Raw genomic sequence first — 5,620 nt, forward strand, 5'->3', positions numbered from 1 at the left:
GTGTGCGTGGGGACGTGCGTGGGGGGACTGCGTGAGCGTGTGCGTGGGGACGTGCGTGGCGGGACGTGCGTGAGCGTGTGCGTGGGGACGTGCCTGAGCGTGTGCGTGGGCACGCGTGGGGGGCGTGCGTGCCATGCGTGCGTGAGCGTGCGTGCCGTGCGTGCGTGAGCGTGCCTGGGGGCCCTCAGGGGCGGGGACTTCTCCCCCTCCCCGGCCGCTGGCCCTCAGGGGGTCACTTCCGGCTCCCGTTCGTGCCTCGGCAGTGGAATCCCGGGCTGGCCAGGACCTGGTCAACATCAACAATGGCCGTGTTAAGCTCTCGGGCTCTGTCTCCCCGGGGGCTCACGAGAGTCGAGGGCGCCGTGGTGGGAGTACAAAATGGGCACCTCAGGGGCGCAACTCGGAGGAAAGGCGACCCTCGCCCCCACCCCCGGGCACGTACAGCCCCCCTCCCCACCCTGGGGTCACTGGTGTGTGCGTGTGGGTGCTGTGGACAGCTGCTGGACGAGGACGCCGGTCCCGGAAGGAGCGTGACCGCTGAGCATCCGCGGGGAACCAGCGGGGAGGCTGGTATCCACCCGGCCACGCTTCTCTGCCCCACCCCGATCCCCGCGCCCTCCAGCCTCCCGAGCCTGCGGGTGGGTCTGAGCCGCTCCACGCTGAGGGAAGCCCCCAAAGGAGCCCGGCCAAAGGCAGCCCCCCAGAGACCTGCGGGCTGGTAGCCCCGGGGTGGACGTCTCCAGAAACCCCTGCCGGCAGGTGCGCCCTCGCTGCCCGGGGAAGCGGTCCAGAGGGTTGAGAAGCGGGCCCGCTCTGCAGAGAAGCATCTTCCGGCTTCTTGCACATGTGTTCAGTTTACGAAGGAGAAGCAGGAGGGGAGCCAGCCGGGGACCAGGCGCCGCTCCTTCGTCCTGGAGCACACGAGACCGGGTTTCTTCCAACCACGCCTCGGCAGGCATGAGCAGGGTTAAGTGTGTGCGAGGGGAGAGGGAATCCCAGACCGTCCGGAACTTGAGACTTCGCAGCTGAGAGCGAAGCAGCCCGGGGAGAGGCAGCGCCAGCCACCCTGCGGTTTCCGCAGGCACCTGGGCCCGCGGAGTAGGGGAGGACACGTCAACAGCCTTCTCGTCACACGCCACCCGCAGGACACGCGGCAGACGTGCCACGGCCGCCTCCGGGGTAAGTGCAGGCCCCCTGGGTCCCCGCCGGCTGGCAGCGGCGTGTGAAATGAAATGCTGTCATTAGGAGGTGGGATGTGCTGGTGACAGGGCTGCCTGTGTGTGCTTGTTATTAATGCATTCAGACTTACAACCAAGTCGTGGCAACAAATGCAGTTTGGAGACATCTTTATGGCAAAACAAAGCATTCTGCTTTCCTGTTGACAATTCAAGTGCTGGACCGAAAGCCAGAGCCCAGAGGCAGATCAGTTTGGCGTGTAGAGATCTGTCTGCGGTCTCTGCTCTGAGGGCGCAGTCAGGGTCTCCCTCCTTCCTTCGGGCCTTCTATTATTTATTCTCTTTTTTTTTCTGTGATGTGTCCCCGGTGACAGTCTTCTGTCTCACCACCCAAGCTCGGATGTGCCGCAGACAGGCCCGATTAGCGACACTTTCTGCTCAATGTGCATCTCATTAAGGCTGTTCTGAGCAAGTGTGGAGACAGGGCTGGGTCCCCCGACCCACCACGGGCGAAGTGGGGGACTCGCGGTGGCATATAACCTGTCACAAGCCTGCACTATGGGTGACAAGCCATTTTACCAGACATGGGGCCACCAGTCTCTTCATAACGGTTTCACTTGAGCAAGTTTCAAAGCAGGTCGCCTCCCAGAGCTTTGATGTGTCTGTTTCCCATTATACGGTCAGGCCACCAGCAAAAGTGACAGTCGCAGTTTCTGTGCGTAGACTTTCTGAAACCACCCCGGGAGGGGTCGTCCACACGTGCAGATGCACCCACCGCCCTCACTCTCGGGCTTTCATAGCAATGAAGGATGGCAGCTCCCCATGGGTTCTGGTTTCTTTTATTTGTTTGTTTTTAATTAAAATACAAAAGCCCACCTCTTAAATGGTAAGGGAAAGATGAAGGATGAGACTTGGCAATCCTGTTGCCTGCAGAGCTGGGATGGTAACGGTAGTAACAACATAGTAACACTGATAATAATACACAGCTTCCCAAAGGCCCTGTGCGTTGTGCTTTTATTTCTTCTTATCTCATTTGATTTTGCAACTACCATTTTCAAGTGAGGAAATCGAGGTTGAGGATCTTGACCAAGGACACATACCTAGTGAGTGGCAGAAATGTTAATCCCAGGGTTCCGATAATAAATCCCATGTTTTGTGCCGAAGTCATTCGCCCCTTCCCTTGTTATCCTCCATTATACCCGAGTGCTACCCTAGGAAACCCCCGCTAGGCAGAAGGTGAGGCCCAGCTGGAGGCCTCTTACGATGTGAAAACTTGGTGTGTGTGTGTGTGTTTAAAATCCATCAGTTAACGGGGTTAGATCTATGTCTACCGTCTACTGGTAGGTAATCCGGAGAGCCCAGAGTGATGATATGAGCTCAGCACTGACGTGATCTAGTGGGGAAACAGATGGAAACGCGAGCCGCCAGGAAGCATTTCTTGGCCCTTCTGCCGCGTACCGCGTGTGCTTCCGTAGGGCCCTGTATCCACTAAACGCTGTCGCAGAGGAGAAGGCCCTGGATGGTTAGCGGGATTCCTGGGAGGCGCTCAAGTGGCAGAACAGGAAGGGAGAGATGGATGAAGTTGGCCAGAGACCAGTCTCAAGAGGTTGCTTCTCCTGAAGTGTCACTTTGCTTTGTGCAAGAATCTGGCGTGACGTAGAATCTCGGGAAGCCCTTGCCATGTGGTGGCAACTCAGTCTCCCCGCGTCCTGAGTGGTGGCAGAGACAGGGCGGGGTGGCTTCTTGATTGCTGAAAACATGGGCAGGATTTCCTGCCGCGCCGAGGATGGGGTCAGAGCTCGGGGCCTTCTGATGCCCTGGGCTCCCGTCAGGTCTGAACCTGGCGGTGGTCAGGCTTCCAGATTTGGAAGTGTCAGCTGTCGGGCACCCCCGTCGTCTTCCCGGCTTGGACTCCGAGAAGAGGGTCCCTCCAGGCCGGGAGTTTGGTTTAAGCTGAAAAGACAGAAATGAGGTGCTGGGCGGGTGAGCCCAAGGCCCGGGCACTCGCGGCTGGCGTGTTCGCTGCCGGGAGCCGAGTGTGTTCATCCCCACCGCTCCCTGCTGGGATCTGTCCCCCGGGTTTTGAGTCCCATGGTGTGAGTTTTCAAGGGGGGACGACTGCCAGGCTTCAGGGCGAGTGCTTACTTCACAGTTCTGATTTTCCTGGCAACAGTGTCCCAAGTCGCCAGAGCGCACAGGCCCCTGTAGGTAGGAGGGGTCCTCGTCCGCCTCCCCAGACGCGGGCCCGGACTGCCAGCGAGGTCATGAGGCTCCGTCTCCAGAGTCTGCGATTCCTCCACCCCGAGCACCGGCCTCGGGTGCTATTGCGTCTGCCTGCGGACAGCAGGGCTGCGGGTTTGGCTGGACTCTGTCCCCTCTGCCAGACCCCTCACTCCTTAGCTGGTGAGGGGGGGCAGTAACCCCTCCACGTGGGTGCAGGCCCCACTCTGTTGCTCCCCCAACCTGCTGAGTCCTCCCTTACCCGAGGCAGCCGGAGCCAGCCCCGCCTCCCTCCCAGGGACCCGCTTGAGACCCTCCTCGCTGGGCGCCCTGCACCTGCGTTTGGGGTGATGCTCCTCCTCCCCAGACCCCCTCCACACGTGCCAGGTGGGCCTGTGGATGGGTGTGGGCGTCTGCTTCCTGTTCTCCTGTAGGAGCGGCTCTCACCCCGTGGGAGCTGTGGGCCCTGCCTCCCGGGTGGGCGAGGGCCGGGCACAACCCTCAGGAGTGGTCAGAGTGGCCCCTTAGCTCTGGCTCTGGGATCCTGCTCCCGAGGGACCGGCTTTCCTGTCTCCTGCGCGCCAGGCCGTTGCTGTCATGGGTTTTCATCCTCACGTGAGTCCCCATAGACGAGCGGGGTGAGTTATGTTAACCTCATTTTATGGTCACAGAAGCTGGACCTCAGCGCAGTCAAGACGCTTGCCAAGGCCACCTGGCCGGAAGCTCTGAGCCTCCCGGCAGCCTGGCTGTGCGGAGACGGGTCATCTGCCCCCCCAGATGTGATCTTAAAGAAAACGCAACAGATTTCTTGAGCTGTAACTCGCGTACCGTTCAGTTCACTCATTTAAAGAGTACAATTCTGTGGTCTCTCGGGTGTTCGTGGAGTGGTGCAGCGCTCACCATGACGACTTCAGAACGTGTTCATCACCCCAAGCAGAAGCCCCGTCCCCATCAGCAGTCACCCATCTCCGCAGCCCCCGGCAGCCCCTAGCCCTCTCAGTGTGTCTGTGGATTTGCCGGTCTGGACGTTTACCCTGAACCGAATCAGATAATATTTGGCCTTTGCGTCTGGCCTCCTCCCTCAGCATCACATCTTCAAGGTGCATCCACGTGGCAACCTGAGTCTCTAGGTGAGACCCCAGCCTTTCCCGCCAGAGCCTCCGAAGACATCCAGAGACTCAGGGGGAGGCTCGGGCTTCATCCAGGGCACTGCTTCACGTGTCTTGTGGAGATCCTGTCTTCTGCCCTGTTCTCCATGTCACGACAAATAAACACAGAAGGCTGTGGGCCCCTGGCTGCCTGTGACCAGATTTGCTAAGCCAGCAGCCCAGACACCTTTCACCGTAAATGCGTGGGACCCTGCTGGCTTCCCTCACCACTTGGATGTGAAGAGGAATTTCCACCGTTGCAAGTATAAAAGCCGTTTCCGGGAGACCCTGGGGGACATTTTCAAAATAGCGTATGAAGTGTGTATTGGAAAGCAAACAGCCACCTCAGGCAAGATAAGTGAATATGTGTCATTTCAGGTGGACAGAGTATTGAGGATCTGCCGGAAGCACTGTGCTGTAAAGGATTCCAAAGCCCTGGCTTTGGAATTTCGGTGATTGATTGATGATGTCTGCCGTGGGCTGGGGAAGGGGTGACAGTGAGCTGTGGGGTGGCTTCTGGTTGGTGCAGATTTGGTTGGAAGGGAGAAGCCTGGATCCTGGAAGCCAGGGCCGGGCACACTCAGAAGACAAGTGTTTACACCAGCCCGTGTGTGTGTGGACGGAAGGACACGTCCTCAGGCCCAGCTGCGCGGACCAGGCCAAGTTTCAGGAAGGCGGAGTCTGGGCCCAGGCCCAGCAGGCTGGTTTTGGGAGTCCATGAGGAAGTCATCTTCCAGGTCATCCCCCTCTGAGTAATTGAGGATTTAATAACCAGAATCTCTTGCCTCACCACATCTGGCAACGTTTGGGCCAGCACAACGCGTCTCCTTCTTGGCCGGTGGGTCCCCGCGGAGGGAGCGGCGTGGATGGGTGCCAGTGCTGGGCCGGCTTCCAGCCCCCATCACATGCCCCGCACCTCTGAGGTCAGCGCGTTGCAAAGGCGTTACGAGCCCGGCCCCGCTCCGTCCTGCCCCCGGCGCCTCCCCTGCTCGTAATTAACGGACAGTCCTTGGCAGATGGGGCTCCTGAGGAGTATTCCTCCAACGGAGGGACAGGGGGTACAGCAGACGCCCATGG

Source organism: Lipotes vexillifer, unplaced genomic scaffold (assembly GCF_000442215.2).
Source record: "Lipotes vexillifer unplaced genomic scaffold, Lipotes_vexillifer_v1.1 scaffold23, whole genome shotgun sequence".
In the NCBI taxonomy this organism is placed as follows: Eukaryota; Metazoa; Chordata; class Mammalia; order Artiodactyla; family Lipotidae; genus Lipotes; species Lipotes vexillifer.